Raw genomic sequence first — 17334 nt, forward strand, 5'->3', positions numbered from 1 at the left:
ATTCAAAGAAGCTTCCCAAGTTAAGCAGCTTTGCATGGCACTTTGGTGGTTCTATCAGTTAGGTAGGGGATTGAGTAGATATCTTATCTACAGTGCTGTGAAAAATGTTTCCAACCTTAAAGATTTATTCTTGTTTTGTCTTTCTGTCACCCTTCAGTGTTTGAGATAATCAAACAGTGTTGAATATGAGACAAAAATAACCAGAGTATTTTTTTTAAAGAATGATTTTTTTGTAAAGAAAAAAAGCTATCAGTGCCAACCTGCCCTTGTGTGTCACCCTAGTAACCAGATTAGGGTCATGCCACACCATCCTGATTTGATTTAAAGTTTAGACTGTAACCACACTACTTGAAATTTTTGTTTGTTGTTTTTGGTACCATTCACAGGTACACTTTCAATTCAATTCAGCTTATTGATATAGTGTCAATTCACACCAACTGTAATCTCAAGGCACTTTACAAATTGTATTAAATAATTTCAGTTCAGTCTCACATATATTCCAACTGATCCTAACTATCTAACAGTACAGCAAGCTCAACTAAAAAAATTCTGAAGAAATTTAAAAGGGGCCTGCCCCTTTTAGTGTCTGTTGGGTACCCAGCATTCTGTTCATATGCTGAAAATGAGCAAGAATGCTAATGTTAAATAAAAACGTGTCAATAACATGTGGAGTATCACTGTTTTGTTGAGTACTATGGACTAAATCCATTCAGTATGCAAACATTAGTGTATAAGCTAAAGTTAGCCAAAATGCTACCAATAGCACGTGGGGTATTACCTGCATGTTGACTTACATAGACATTCTCCATTCAGTATGATAAACATAGATAATAAAGGAAAATGAGCAAAAATGTTAGCATGAGGGCTATCATTAGCATATTGATTCACTAGTTTGTTGATACTACCAGTAGGATGAGGGTTACCGCTAGCATGTTAACTAACACAAAATGACTCCATTCAGTATGTTAACATTAGTGTGTAAAGTAAAATTATTCAAAATGCTAAGATTAGTTTAAATGTTATCAATAGCATGTGGGGTATCAGCATGTTGACTTCAATTGACTTTTTTCATTCAGTCTAATAAATGGGTAATAAATAAAAATAAAAGAAAAAATCAGCTAAAATGCTTATTGTAGGTACAAGACCAAGACCAGCATGAGTACTAAAACTAGCATGCAGAGCGACTAGCATGTTGACTTTTAATTACCAGTAGGATGTGGGTTATCACCAACATATTGACAAACACTGACATACTGCATTTAGTATGTAAAGCTTAGCTTTTGGGGCTGCACAGTGGCGCAGTTGGTAGCGCTGCTGCTTGCAGCAAGAAGGTCCTGGGTTTGATTCCCGACCCGGGGTCTTTCTTCATGGAGTTTGCATGTTCTATCTGTGCATGGTGGGTTCTCTCCGGGTACTCCGGCTTCCTCCCACAGTCCAAAAACATAACTGTTAGGTTAATTGGTAGTGATGTTACGTGATGTGCCGAGGCTTCGAGGCGTGTGTCGAGTAATGGAGGGGGCGTTTCCGTAAAGCGCGTATCGAGGCTTGCTTCATTTAGGGGAGGAGCCGAAAACGATGACGTCCGAAGCCTCGCTGCCTGGCTGTACCACGTGACTGCTTCGGGAAGTGGCTCAGAGTTTGGCGCGGGGTTTGACAGCTTTAGAAACCCCACAGGCTCCATTCAAAATGTGGGTTGTTGTAGGCGAGTTGCGGTCAGTTGAGAGAGTGGATAGAGTTTTGATAGTTTGGATAGCAGAGTTTGGATAGCAGTGGTTATTTAGTTTGAGACAGTTAGTTTGGTGTTTGGAGAGTTTAGGAGAGAGATAGACAGGAGATTTAGGAGCGCGAGGACAGGATAGGAGTAGGATGGAGCCGGCAAGAAAGAGGAGGATTTCCCCTATATGGGAACATTTTGATTTGATAAGCCCTAACAAGGTAAGGTGAGCTGAACATTTGCAGATGCATTAGGTTTGCTTATGAGGAACTGTATTTTTCACTGTTTCTTATTTTCTGTAAAGGGGAGGTGTTTATTGTGCTCCAAGGAGTTGGGGTACAATAATAACACCTCATCCATGTAGTGTCAAAAAAGAGAAATCGTTTGAAACCAAAACTGTGGAGAAATTGTTGTTTCGTAATAAAAATGCATGAAATCATCCTAGTTACACAAGCATTAGCCTATTCACTACCCCCTCCCTAGTTCCACAAGCACTTTCACTGTCCTCTGCCTGATTAAGCCCAGGCCATTTTTCTAGAGTCACAGAAAAACTTTATTACACAACATGCCATATCACATGACACTACTATTTTGGGAATAATTACACACAGAGGATACATTCAAACAATATTTTATTATACACATATGTGTATACATAATTTATGTAGACAAATGATTTCGTCCTACACCTTTTGTGAAGTCATTCCCAAGAGCCTTAATAGACAAAAATTCAATGCATCACACGTGTTAAGATACAGCTGGCTGTGATTATACACCTGGCCAGTAGGTGGTTTCGTGTGCACATGAAGCCTCAAGAAATGAACCCTTTCTTGAACCAGTTGGCTCAAGTGGTTCAATGCCTCATGAGGCTTCATCTCACCATCACTATTAATTGGTCTCTCTAAATTCGTCCTAGGGTGTTAGAAAATGGATGGATGGATGGATGCTTTATACAAAAGCTTCCATCCATCCATTTTGATGGATGGATCAAAATGGATGATTTGTAAATTTGTAAATGTTGGTTTTATGCATGTGATACGGGTAACAAATAACAAACATGGCGTAGTTTGGCATTGCGTTTATGCTAAGACCATCATTGGTTTTATTGTGGCTGTTCCAGCTGGAAATATTGCTCCTCTTCAGCTATAAGCTTCAACTTCCTAAGGAGAACTACGTCCACAATGCTGATGTTTACGTCATATCACTTCTTTATGCATGCTTTGTGTTTTTGCATCATTCTGTGGGAGTGTTACAGTACCACCGATTGACCCGGCATACCCACTGCAGTGTTTTTTGTGGTGCATGTCATTTGGACAGAATGTTTTTCTTAACAGTTTATGAAAATGTATTATGTTCATCTCCTTGTGGAGGGGATCCTACAGTGGTTGATAACAAATGGATGCCACAAAACAAATTTAAAGACCACAGATCACATTATTCCACTTCAAAAGTTCATATTTTATGTGTGGTAGTACTTTTCCAAGGTAGTGTTTATCAACAACAAAAGTTATTGTGAGCTGTGTGGACAGATACTGGCTCTGCAGTTTTTGAATTTAACTTAACATCTTAGTGTCATAATGGGTTTTAAGTTCTTAGCCCACATGCAGAACAAGCACAGGAGAATAGTAATCAGTTAAATGATTTTATTTGCACAAAATGATAAGATTGTTGAGGGAGAATAAATCCGGGATCAGGCTCACGGAGTTGTCGACTCACTAAGGAACAACAGAGGGAGGAGATGAGTTTGTGGTAATGGGAAAAATAAGTTGCGAACAGAATTGGACTGGTCTTACTTTGTGAGATGGTAGGTTCAGTCTGGGAGAGAGTACTGCCAGTTCGGGTCTTGGTCCACTTGGTTGTGGTGGAGGGTGGACAGGTAAGTTCTGAGCGTGGAGGAAGGAAAAAGGAGCGGTCGGACTGCCAGCTGGGGAAACCTCCAATAACTGTTGGTGATCTGGTTGAGGAGATGACTGTTGGGCTCGGGCAACCAGTGGGTAATTTCCACGGCGTCACGAGAAGTGGAAATCCAGAAGGCCAGAGCTGGGTCTTCACAACGAGAGTACTCAGTGTCTCAAGGAAAACACCTGAGAGAGGAAAAGGACAAGGAGAATTTACTCTAGGTATTTCTCAGAGAACCAAATCACAGAGAGTCAACTCAGAGAGGCTCGAGGTACCATCACTGGCAAACACTCAGGCGCTGAAGTGCAGGCAGTCCACTCCTCTTAAGCTTCAGGATGATTAGAAGATGAACAACAGGTGTGCTGAATCATGGGCACACCCATCCTTAGTGCTGCCTCTGGCGCCCTCAGGTGGATGAAATGAGGAACCGCCGATAAACAGGGAGAACAGAAGAAAAACCACAAACAGGGACCAAAAACGCCAGTTCCCAACACTTAGGGATATTGACTCAACAAGCAAAAGTTTAATTTTAACTCACTGCAAAAAATGTACATTTTAAGCTTGTATCATAGTTTGAGTGTAGATAGAGCTGTTTCTGTAAAGCCATTTGTAAAGATGGCCATTTCATCATCCACTTAGTGGACTGCAACATCCGTAGTCATACGGATGTTGCAGTTTCATACGGATGCACATTTGAACTTGTCAAAGTTCAAATGTTCTCAGCTCTGAAAGTTGCAGGCCTGTTTTCTTCTTGGTCTTAAATGATAATTTAGATTTTTCTCAAGATAACTGTCTCTAATAAGGTCACAAATGTTAGGGCACACCAAAAAGTGAAGAAATAATATTTTTAAAAGCAAAATGCAGGGTGCATCATGTATTTTGTTGCACATTCTAATACTGTATGTCATGACACTCTCCTGTCCTTCTCTCTGAGCTCTAGGTGGGAGAACTTTATTACAGCATTTTAAATTAAGTACTATATGTTGAGGACAGTGGGTTGTGATTCCTTTCTGTAAATTTTCTTGTCTGTAAATATTATTACTGATTCTTTGTGCATAATGTGTTGACATAAAAACATCTACAAGTAACTACAAGCTGTGGGGCAATCCACACCCACTTTTTACACTAGTGGTGTCTCCCAACTATACTGTACACCCCCTTTGCTTCCGGCTTCTTTGCAACCTGTTTCTGAATAGAATTCTACTCTGAGCAATTTTGCAGTAAGTTGCCGATACTATTTTATCTTAACTGTGTTTATTGAAAAATAACTGCATTGTTTTGTGCCTACGCTGCAGCTTGATAGGTAAATGTGTGATATTAACCATACGGTTTCTGCGCCTTCCTCACTCTTATTTTTCTGTATTTTTCAGCTGCTACTTGGCAGTTTGACCCAAAGCTGACTGACACGGACTACAGCCAAACAGTCATGAAGTGGCTACATTACACCAGAACAGGAGTCAGACATAAAGGAACCAACATGATGCCAACCAGAGTGAAACTTGGGTTACCCCAACGCATACTGTTTCCCTGGTCCATACAGTGCAAGGCTGAACCTCCTGGATGCTGTTCTTCCATGGACTGTTGCTCTGAAAGTCAAAAAGGAGTCAAATATGTTTACAGGTCTATGCCTGTTTTCTTAAATAAAATATTATATTAATGCCACATTGTCATTTATAAGCTGGTGTAAACAATTTTTTGGAAATATGTTAATGTAAGATAATTATGAATGACATAATACCCATCATCTGCCAACAAAATTGTGTGTTTAACATCAGTGAAGAAACTTTTAATGGTATGTTATGATGTAGACCAAAAGGTGTGCATGAATCAATAGTTATTCCGTAACTTGTGGATCCAAATTTAGATGATGATTGAATCAACATTGATATGGTGTTAGTTATTGTTGAAACCCTAATGTTGATTCAACATGTAAGTCACTTTCAATATCATTTCAATGCCAGGCTTCAATGTGGATTCAATGTTTCTGCCTAACATTATGTCAGCGTTGTCACCCATATTTTTCTATCTGGGAACTGAGCCAATGTGCATAAACAATATGCTTTACTTAAAATGTACTCATTTTTAAAGAAAAACTAATCATTTTTATTTTATTGTCAGCGAATAATTTACACTGACTGTTGTTGTTGCGCAACACCCCCCACCCCCCTCCTTTCTGTCTCTACTCTCTCACTCTTGTACTTCCTCTTCTGAGAGGGGAGATGTGCTACCAGCTCTCCTTCTAACGGGTTAATTGAGTTTCCTAAATCTGCTGGGATTTACCCTGTCCAGAACTGAAGTAAACTCTGTTTAAGCTGGTTTCGAGAAACGATTCGCCTGGTTATCTGACGGCCTACATCCAGGTGTCCCACCCTTCTTCCCCCTGTGAATTAGCCAGACTGAGCAGCCTACAGCCAACTAGTTTCACAGAGCACACCTGTTAACGGTCGCTCGTTCTCTATTTTACAACTTGCATTTGTTATTGAACCAGGTAGGTTTTAGTAACTCGGGCGAGTCCCAAGGATGATGTTTTAAATATGGGCTACCAGCAACCTAAAAACATTTTCCACTTTTTCCTCTCCAGAATCAAACATCACAGCTATTTTACAACCATCAAAGAACTTTAAGGTGACTCATTAACTGAATGTCCACAACATCTTTTAGATTTTCTTTATGCTAAATATTTTATTAGTAAGGCATTTTTGCAAGGGTCAGTACAGCTTAATTCAGTAGCAGAAATAATCAAATAAGTAAAATCAATCATCTAGTCTATCTTTCCCTACTGCTGACACTGAGAACTAAAAAAGGGAACCTTTGAGAGAGACGGACGGAGTTTGGTGTTTCGAACCCCAGACCTGGCTTGATGATGAAGAAGGTGCTGCAGCAGGAAGACGCCGATCGATGAAGGCCAGGATCTCCGCAGGTCTGATGAGCCTCCTCTCCGCATGGATGCTGAGGTCACACAGGACTTGGTGCTGGCAGGAAAAAAGGCACCAGTTCTTCTTCTTTGTCTTTGCCTTTGTCTTCATCTTTGTCTTTGGGGTCTGAACCCAGCTGATGAGAGAAGTGCGATTCGAAGCCACAGATTGTGGGCCAGATGGGTTGGTCTCCATGAGCGGGACAGTCTTCGGCTCTGTGGCCCCGGCTCTTCTTCAGCTGCAGAGTTCTTTGTCCATCTCTTGGCTCGAAGCTGCCCGGAGGATCCAACGAACGGTTCCTCTTTTGCACCCACCTTATATAGGGTTTATCCACCCCCCTGGTGCGCCTGCTGTCTGCTTAGACAGATGATCTCATATCCATCACTGTCTTACAGACATTTCCTGATGTCTGTGCTAATGTCTCAGGGTTGCTCAACCTCCTGTGTCCCTTGCCTGCACAACCTTTCACCTACTCTCTACCTCCAACATATCAGTGATGTTTAATTGCAGTTACACCTTTTTACACCATTTCAAGTTTAATGTCAAAATCACATTTATATCACATTTATTTTCTTTAGCTTCTCTGATTTAGCATTCATTTATAATTTTATAACCATAACTTATATCACATTTATTTTCTTCAGCTTCTCTGATCTATCATTCATTTATAATTTTATAACCATAACTTATTAGTTACTCTTATTATGATCTTAATGTGAGTTATTACAGATGTTTTTCTGAAAAGAAACCAAGAATAATACATGATTCTAATTTTTTACTACTAAAGTTACAGTTACTTGTTTTTCTTGTAAGTGTTCCCACAAATATAAGTGTAAGTATTATTACAAGTAAACCAATATTCATATAAGTATTTTACTTTGAATCTTATCCAATTACTAATAATGTTTAGATTTCATTCTTTAAAACTTTACCTTTAAACTAAGGAATAGTCTCAGCTATTTTTATAAATCTGCAGGCTGGAAACTTCCTCTTTTTCCAGGAAACCTGCTTTTCCTGTTTAATGACTCTCTCTGACTGACTATGATTTCTTATGATTAGATAGAAAAAAGTAGAATTAAAGCAAAGTTTGCATGAGACAAAAACAACACACACAACCAGATTTATTTTATTGACACTTAAGTCTACTGTTGGGCCTTGATGTCACTTGAGTGATTCATTTTAAAGATAACTTTATTTATTATTACTGTTAAACTAAAATCTCCAGCATGGGGAAGTGGGATGAGCTCGGATTTTCTTGACACTGTGCTGCTACAGTATATTTGCCTTTGTTGTATTGGTATGTCATATCCGTTCTTCAATGCACTATTCTTACAGTTCATAATGGTTGCACGAGTTTGGTGGACAGTGGTGGCTCCAAAAATATTTTCTCCGAGTGTTGAGGTGGGGCAAATCATTTTACTGAGAGTTCTCTGAGGGATTATTTGTTCCTACAGTTCTCAACACACAAATGAAAACAGAGGCGCACTCAGAACTCAGATATCTACCACAGTCACCAATAAAGTGGATAGTGAATGTGGTATTCCGCTACTCAACTAAAGCATATATTATGGGGGAATTTTTCTGCAATTTTTTTTTTTCCAAGAGCACACATGTTCAGTCTGAAGCAGCATTTCATGTCTTTTGTTCTCAAAACTTTTAATACTTTTGCTTACATATTTTGAAATCTGTACTTCACGTGTTTCTTCTCAAAACGTGTAATGATTGTACTCAAGCCTGGATTTTAGCATGAGCTCACTGGGGCTTCAGGCCCCCAAAACGCCTCCTTTGGGGGCCTTTATATATATATACAGTATATATATCAGAGGTAGCGTTAACTGAATACTTTCCATATGTGACTGGTTATTTTTTTAAATAACCGTGAAATTTAAAGTTAAAACCCGTCGGTCATTTGACAGGTTATAATTCACACCCTTGTCTGGTGCACATGGGCAGACAATATAGACTTTACGCAAATATTTCATGGCAGAGGCAACTAAAATAAATTGTTTTAAAAATCCTTTCTGCATATCATGTCAACATTAGATTATTTTTCTTCTTTTGCTCTTTCCTTTGGTTTGTTGTTCTGTTTGTATTTTCTCTACATTCCTGTAAAGCATGTTGTATTGCCTTTTTGCTGCATAAATAAAATTACCTTTACCTTTAGTAAGAATAATAATTCAAGATATCTTCAATTACATTTTGATGAGTCAAAATTCCTTTCAAGATATCTCAAATGACGTCATTAGATCTGTCATTTGATGGGACACATATCCGTAATTAGTCTTATTTGTAACTTAAGATATCTTGAATTATGACTAGTCAAAATTACAATTTTAGATATCTGAATTGGGGCTGCCCAGTGGTGCAGTTGGTAGAGCTGTTGTCTTGCAGCAAGAAGGTCCTGGGTTCCTGACCGGGGCCTTTCTGCATGGAGTTGTGTGTCCTGTCTGTTCCTGTGTTGCCCTGTGACAGACTGGAGACCTGTCCAGGGTGTACCCCACCTCTCGCCCGGAACGTTTGCCGGAGGTAGGCACCAGGACCCCTGCTTACCCCTCTAAGGGACAAGGGTGTACAGAAAATGGATGGATGGATATCTGAATTAATAGAATAGAATAGAATAGAATAGAATAGAAGTACTTTATTCATCCCAGCAGGGAAATTACTTCACAGTTACAGCATAGAGACAAGACACAATAACAACTACTACTGAGTAGTAGTTGTCTATAAATTGTAAAAATATGAAATGCTGTTAATATAAAAAGCAACTTAAGAGCAGTCCTTGCAAAAATTTTTAAAAAAATGCAGATATGTATATGTAAATATATGTACAGCAAGTGTGCCTCAGTGCAGTTGTGCAAAATCGGACTGATTAGTGCAGAACAATGATTTAGCTTTTATTGTACAGTGAGATGGCATGTGGCAGGAAGGATTTCCTGTATCTGTCCCTACGACAGCGGAGCTGGAGCAGCCTATGTGAGAAGGTGCTCCGCTGTCTGTCCACTATATGGTGGAGAGGGTGCTGTTTATTGTCCATAATAGACAGAACCTTCTTCAGTGTCTTCCTCTCCACCACAGTTTCCAGGGACTCCAGCCTTAGTCCCAGTACAGAGCCAGCTTTCCTGATGATTTTGTCCAGTCTATTAGAGTCGCCGGCTCTGATGCTGCTTCCCCAACACACAGCAGCAAAGAAGATGGCACCGGCAACAACACTGTGATAAAAGGTCTCCAACATCTTGCTGCACACTTTGAAGGATCTCAGCTTCCTTAAAAAATAGAGTCTGCTCATGCCCTTCTTGCACACAGCGTCAGTGTTAGATGCCCAGTCCAGTCTGTTGCCAATTACAACTCCCAGGTATTTGTAATCCTCCACCTCCACTTCCCCTTTGATCTTCAGTGGCCGTAAAGATGTCTTCTTCCTTCTGAAGTCAATCACCATCTCTCTGGTCTTACTAATGTTAAGCCTCAGGTGATTCTGCTCAGACCACTCCACAAAGCTGTCCACCAGTGTCCTGTACTCCCCCTCCCCTCTACTCCCTATACACCCGACAACCACTGAGTCATCAGAAAACTTCTGTAGGTGACATTGTGAAGGGAAAAATTTTGTAACAATGTTTAACCCTTTGATGCAATACATGGGTCAAAAGTGACCCGGCTGAGTTTTTATCTTCTATATCTTTGCAATAAATTAATTTCATCATTCAGTATTCTAGGTATTCCTCAATTAACTTGTTTTTGATCATCATACATCCTTAATAAAATTTTTCCTTTCTTACTTTTTGAACAAAAACCCTTTTTGTATCACTACCCTTCTAATGCACAAAACGGGTCAAAAACGACCCGCATTCATTTTCCAGGTTACTTCATGTATGGTTGAGTGTTTCTATGATATACTTTTGAAATAAATTAATTTTATCATTTACTTTTCCAGATATGCAGTTTTTGTTTACCACAAATCATCATTTTTATTTTTTCTTTCTTAAGTTATGAACAAGCACAGTTTTTGTAATTCTACATGGACAATGGACAACTTTTTCACCAGTTTTCACCAGTTTCACCAAGCTCCTCAAGAACAATCTGACCATCGTTGGGACTCTTCGCCAGAACAAGCCTGACATACCATCTATCATGAAGCCATCCAAATCATGGGAGCTTCATAGCTCGGAATTTGGATTCTATGGCAACATGACCATGGTGAGCTATGTGCAGAAGAAAGGAAAGGCTGTTGTCCTACTGAGCACCATGCATGATGACAAAGCAGTGGATAACAGCAGTCAGAAGAAGAAACCAGAAGTGATCCAGTACTACAATAAAACGAAAGGAGGAGTGGACACAATGGATCAAATGGTTAGCACCTACACAGGTCTGCGGAGAACAAGGAGGTGGCCCATGGTTCTCTGGTACAATATGCTGGATGTTGCCACACTCAATGCCTACACCAACTTGATTATATGGGTGGTGCGAGTAATGCACGACGACTATTTATCAAGGAGCTGGGCAAAGAGCTCGTCATGCCACATATGAAGAGGCGCATGGAGGGCACACCCAAACTCCAGAAGCATATTATTGAGGCAATGGGAAGGTGTGGGTTAAAAAAAGACACAGCCACCACTCAGCTACAAGAGGACATCAGACAGGAGGGCCAAAGGAAGAGGAAGAGGTGCGCGATCTGCCCAGTTTCAAAAGACAGAAAAGCCAGCAGCTAGTGTTCCCAGTGCACTAGGCCGGTGTGCAAGGAGCACAAAAAATTAGTGATCATTTGTGAGGCATGCAAAAATTGAGATGGCAGTTTGTGTTCTACTAATGTGTTCAGTTGTGTTTTATTTTGTTTGGTCACATTTCACCAGTTTACAGTTGTTCAACAACAGATAAAGTTCAGTTCAATAGCTGTTATCTGTTATCAGGATTTATGTGTATGTGTGATAAAATGACAAACGTGTTGCAAGTATTAAATAAATAACTGTTTGGCCCCATTCACTGCTAAAGTAATTACTTGAAACTTTATTTTTTTATAGTATTAAGACATTTAATTTTAAATCACACTTGGATGACCCATGTATAGTAATATAAAAATTATTTTTGTTCATAAAGTAGGAAATAAAAAAATAAATTAATGATCTGAGGGCTGCACAGTGGCGCAGTTGGTAGCACTGTTGCCTTGCAGCAAGAAGGTCCTGGGTTCGATTCCCGGCCGGGGTCTTTCTGCATGGAGTTTGCATGTTCTCCCTGTGCATGCGTGGGTTCTCTCCGGGTACTCCGGCTTCCTCCCATAGTCCAAAAACATGACTGTCAGGTCAATTGGTTTCTCTAAATTCTCCCTAGGTGTGAGTGTGTGTGTGCATGGTTGTTTGTCCTGTATGTCTCTGTGTTGCCCTGCGACAGACTGGCGACCTGTCCAGGGTGTACCCCGCCTCTCGCCCGGAACGTAGCTGGGGATGGGCACCAGCAACCCTCCCGACCCCATTAGGGACAAGGGTGAACAGAAAATGGATGGATGGATGGATGGATGGATTAATGATCTGTGGTAATTAAAAACAAGATATTTAAAGAATACTTGGAATATTCAATCATAAAATTAATTGATTTTGAAAAACAGAGCAAAGAAAAACTCAGTCAGCATGAAATAACATGGAAAATGAATGCGGGTCATTTTTGACCCATGTTGTGCATTAGAAGGGGTGTACATATGTTGTGCATCAAAGGGTTAAAGAAATTTGAATGTACACTTTATGATGTTTCTATTAAAGGTTTGCACTCAGTTGCAGCTCAACATGACATATGCTCTTCTGACCCTCCTCAAATAAATGAAGAACAGGATGTTCAGCAGTTAGAAATGTGAGACATGGCTAAGGTGATAAGCCTAGTTTGTAGAAGTTCAATTACTAGTATCTGTTTAGCCATCAGCAGAGAGGCCTTTTTGGAGAAACGCCTAAAGTTGAGCTGTGAATGTGTATGCAACCCTGCTCGACTGAAACTTACAGATAAGTAACGTATAGATTTAACGTATAGACCTGACACTTGAGCCAGGGGGTGTGACTAAGTAATATGTGATGTATCCTATGTAAATGAGGGGACGTTCAGCCCCAAGTCAGAACTCATCCGATTCTCACTGAGATGTGAGCTTTGTATGTTTTCTCCATTTGCAAATGTTAATTAAAGCTGTGCTTGTTCTCTTTTAAAGCTGAAGTTTGGTCTCGAATTTTGTGCAACTTAACAACATGACTCAGAGTTGTACTGGAAATCAGTGGTGTACAGGGTGAAGAGAAAGGGAGAAAGCACAGTTCCCTGTGGAGCTCCTACGTCACTGACCACCACATCAGACAGGACACTGCCCAGACGGACAAACTGTGGCCTGCCTGTCAAGTAGTCAGTAACCCAGGAGAAGTGGGGAAGCCCCTGTGTGATGTCCAAACAGTGCCTGCAGAATTTTATGTTTCCTGCTCAAAAATGTCAGTAAATGCCACAATGTCGAAAGAGCTCGGCAATGTTGGATATGTGGAAATAGTTTCATTCATTTCTGACAAACCGAATGCACTTAAAAGCAGCTTTGAAAAGCTAAAATTGCTATTGTCGAACCACTTTCAACATGAAAGTAGTGCATTTTTAAACTTCTTTTTTTTGTTTTTTCTATTTTTCATTGTTTTATTAAACTTTCAAATTGCTGCATAAGCAATTATGTTTTGACTATATAGAATACATATTCAAGTTATCAGTAATGTCATTCTAACTACTGAGGATGTTAATTTAATATATCTTAAATAGAAAAGCTGTGTTATTCAAGATATCTCTAATTAATTTTCAGATATGAAAAGGAAGTTTGACTAGTCAAAATTACAGTTAAAGATATCTCTAATCCCCGTATAGAGGGTAAAGGTTATGACAATTCTAAGGGCCCATGACCGACAGGGGGCCCTCCGAAATTTTTTTTATTTTAATTTTTTTATAGAAATAAAAAAAATAGGGCCCTGTCAATTACAAAAGTAATCATATTGTATTTTCTAAAATAGTTTATAGCAGTAAAAATCAAATGTTGCCTCTCCCAGAAAAAAAAGCAGACATCCATATTTCCCCTGAACCCCCTGGATCTGCATGAAATAGTTTGTTCCTGCTTGAGGAGCTTAATAGTAACGGTGTTTAGCAGCAGTCAGTAGAAGACAAGAATGACTGTGGCGGTTACTATGCTGTTATGAAAAATAATAAAGTTAGGTTTTCAAAAAATAGAGAAATAGAGAGAGAAAAATTTAAAAGTGTTAATTTATCACCCAGTTTTTCTCAGAGAGGGGTGGGTAGACTGTGTGAGATTATCAACCATTTAGCATAATTAGCTTAGCTACAGACTGTTTGCCTCCATTTCACTAGCATTCTATGAACAAAGAAAAAAATTACCAACATATTCATATACTGAACTTGTCCCTGTACCTTTTACCACTTAACAGCAAGTCAGCAGCAGCTCTATCCCACGTCCCTCCTGACGTGGGACAGAGCTGCTTTACTTTCCTCTCCTAAGGGAAATTAAAGCTGCAGTATGTAACTTTTATAAAATATATTTTCTACATGTTTGTTAAAACTGTCATTATGTTGTGACCGTATGGTATAGAAATAATCTGTGAAAAATTTATTTCATCTGCTTTCTCTCAGTACTATCTAGAAACAACCAATCAAAGGCAGGAAAGTTTTAGTGCTGTCAATCACAATCTCATGTGGCTGCTCCCTCCGTCCCCTTGCTCTGTTCTATGCTGTAGCTAGCAATAACAATAAGTTGTTTCTCCACCATTAACACATTTAGCAGTGAGTGAATGAGGTTGATTGACAGCACTAAGATCCTCCTACTGGTTCTAATTGGTTGTTTTGGCAGGAACGTTGCATTACTTTTGCCAGTAATAGCAGCTTAAGGAGCAGGTGGAGGAGATTGATCTTTTCAGATTATCTGTCTCATAACAAACTGTCACTAAATGGTGTCAGCTTTAACAAATATGGAGAAAACGTTTTTTATTAGAGTTATATACTGCAGCTTGAATAAAATGCAACAACATAGCATTTTTTGAGAAGTCTGGATTGCTTCATGTATATTTTGCATGTTGCCTATGACTGTTGCTCGTGGGAAGAGACATTTCAGTAATCTAAAACTAATAGAAAAAATTTAAGCAACCTACTTGCATACAGTTGTATGTGGACTGTTTTATGTAAAATTCATGAGCAGTAAATATTGTGCTTGTTATCAGTATTGGACCAAAGAAAGCAAGGCAGCTGCAAGCCTTTAAAATTGTGACGCTTTGATAGGCCAGACAAACTCAAAAAATTGTAACAGGAGCTGCGCAAGGGGGGGCCCAATTAAATTTTTTGTCATGGGGCCCAAGATTCCTGACGGCACCCCTGATTGTAGATATCTGAAATCTGTATTTCAGATAGTTAGTAATTCATTGTAGATATCTTGAATTGAAATCTTCTATGGCAAGCCGTTTTAACATAAATTCGGTTTCGTCTAACTATCCGTAATTACATTCCAGATATCTAAAATTGCATTTTGACTAGACCAAACTACATTCTGACTATCCGGAATGGTAATTTAAGATATCTGTATTTGCATTCTGACTAGGAAGAATAATAATTCAAGATATCTTCAATTACATTTTGACTAGTCAAAATTCCTTTCAAGATATCTCAAATGACGTCACCGGATCCGTCATTGGAAGGGTCATACATCCGTAATTATAATTTAAGATATTTTGAACGTAATTATGACTAGTCAGAATTACAATTTTAGATATCTGAACTAAGATAAGCCCCTCTTTGGCTGTACTGAGCTGTCCAAACAATTGCCTGAACATTCAATGGCGCTGGCAGTTTTGGACAAAATTGTAAGAAAATGCCACAATATAGAAAGAGCTCTTCAGTATGGGATATGCGGAGAGCACGAAAATCGTGTACTTGAAGAATGCTTAAGAAATTTGCAAAGAATTTCTGATTTACTTTCTGCCAAAACACACAATGCACTGAAAAATGGCTTAGGGGAGCTGAAAGTGCTACTATCGAACCATGTCCAAGCTGGAAGTGGGGAATATTCTGCAGCCCGGGCCAGTTCAGGTAATAACCAGATGTAGTTTTTATACTGTGGTAAAGCTATCTGCCTCTTCGGAAATTATAGTACAGCCAGCCAGCTCTTGATTTTGACATGCTAGACGGCACTACAGCTCCCTCCTTTAGCTCCTCTGAAAATAAAAGCCCAGCCCCGGTTCATGTCTGATTCACACTTTAAGTTGCTTTCCAGCGTCTATAAAAGTTTAAAGCTTTGTGTTCATGCATTTGCAACAAAAAATTATGTATATCAAAATAAATTTATACATTATGTGAAAAGCATTGTGTCACCCTTAGGAGACACAACCTGTAGAGGATAGAAAGATATAGACAGAGAGATTGTTAGGTAAATTGTATATATTGTTATCAAATATTTGTTGTTTCATGTGCCTTTATAATGTTCTTGTCTTATATGCCTTTATTTGTTTCATCTTAGCATAAAGAAAGTTTCTGTGTTGTTGAATTACTTTGATTCCTTTCTCAGAAGGCCTCTGAGGAAGAGCAGAGACAACCGTTTTCAACAGGGTTATCGCTCAGCAGAAACCTCTGCATCCTTGACCTGCTAGATAGCTAGAAAACCATCGCTGTGAAGACGTACAACTTGCTCTGTGTTATCCTGTGTCTGGAACAGAATAATCTAGTGTGTAGATACCATGTGTTTTGTTAGTGACTAGCATTTGCGTTGCAATTATGTGATTGAAGTGTTTTCCCCACCCCTTTGAGACGCTCTCTGTAACAGGGATCCTAACAGCAATATAAATGGAGAACGGACACATATGTTTTCAGAACGGAAGAGATGTGTGACTGAAAACATCTCTGGCTGTTCTCCTCGTGAGTACAAAAGAATCTAACTCTCTTGTCTTTCTTGTGTTTGTTAAATCTGTCTCAATAGGTGTTTAAAACTGACAGAGATAGAGAAAAACAGATGTATAAAGTAAACATTATGCTGATGCATTTGAATATGATTCTATTTTAGGTGGTCGAGGTAGACCAGCAATTCATATTACAAGAGAGCAGATCAACTTTCTTTTGGCCCAAGGACACACGGTAAAGAGGATGGCAAACATCTTTGGATGCTCAACATCATTTCTTTATAAGAAGTCCAAAGCACTTGGGGTACCAATCAGGGGAAGGTTGGCTGCAGTGACTGATGAAGACCTTGAAACTAATATCAGACAACTTCAATCCCTGTATCCAAATTCTGGGACTGAGGTATGGAATCTAAATATATTACTTCTGAACAAGTAATATGTTCAACAGTGGTGGTGCAGAATACTAATTATTTAATGTTAAGTGTCACAAATGATGATGATAAAAAAATCATTTATTTTATGACCAGATGTGAAATCTGAAACCTATATTTTGTAAAAGATTACGGTACTTTCAAAATGTAAAATTGTGTGATGGTTCGAAATAGTAAGACCAGATGTCCTTCATTGAACCAGATGATGCGAGGCTTGTTGCATGCACGAGGACTAGTGGTTCCACGGCGTAAGGTCCGTGAGATGATGGCTCAAATCAACCCAATGGCAACTGCAAGGAGGTGGAGCAGTGCAGTGTCTTGACGTGTCTATCATGTGCCAGATCCCAACAGTTTATGGCATATTGATGGCAACATGCGTCTCATAAGGTATCTGAAAATATCAAGGATTTATTTCAGAGTAGATGTCTTAGAACTAAATTTGCTATACACATTTGCATACATTATTCCTTATACATTTTTTGTATTTCCAT

The 17334-nt window shown here is 39.2% G+C and overlaps 1 long non-coding RNA gene across 1 annotated transcript; it reads right to left on the reverse strand.

The window, feature by feature from the left end:
* Positions 1 to 3343: 3343 nt before the first annotated feature.
* On the reverse strand, positions 3344 to 4103 carry LOC114149952 (uncharacterized). Its single transcript, XR_003596638.1, has 2 exons — positions 3508 to 4103; positions 3344 to 3429 (listed from the first exon to the last, which is right to left on the reverse strand). It is a non-coding gene; the product is annotated as an uncharacterized LOC114149952 (long non-coding RNA).
* Between the last annotated feature and the right edge of the window lie 13231 nt (positions 4104 to 17334).

Source organism: Xiphophorus couchianus, chromosome 8 (genome assembly GCF_001444195.1).
Source record: "Xiphophorus couchianus chromosome 8, X_couchianus-1.0, whole genome shotgun sequence".
Lineage (NCBI taxonomy): Eukaryota > Metazoa > Chordata > Actinopteri > Cyprinodontiformes > Poeciliidae > Xiphophorus > Xiphophorus couchianus.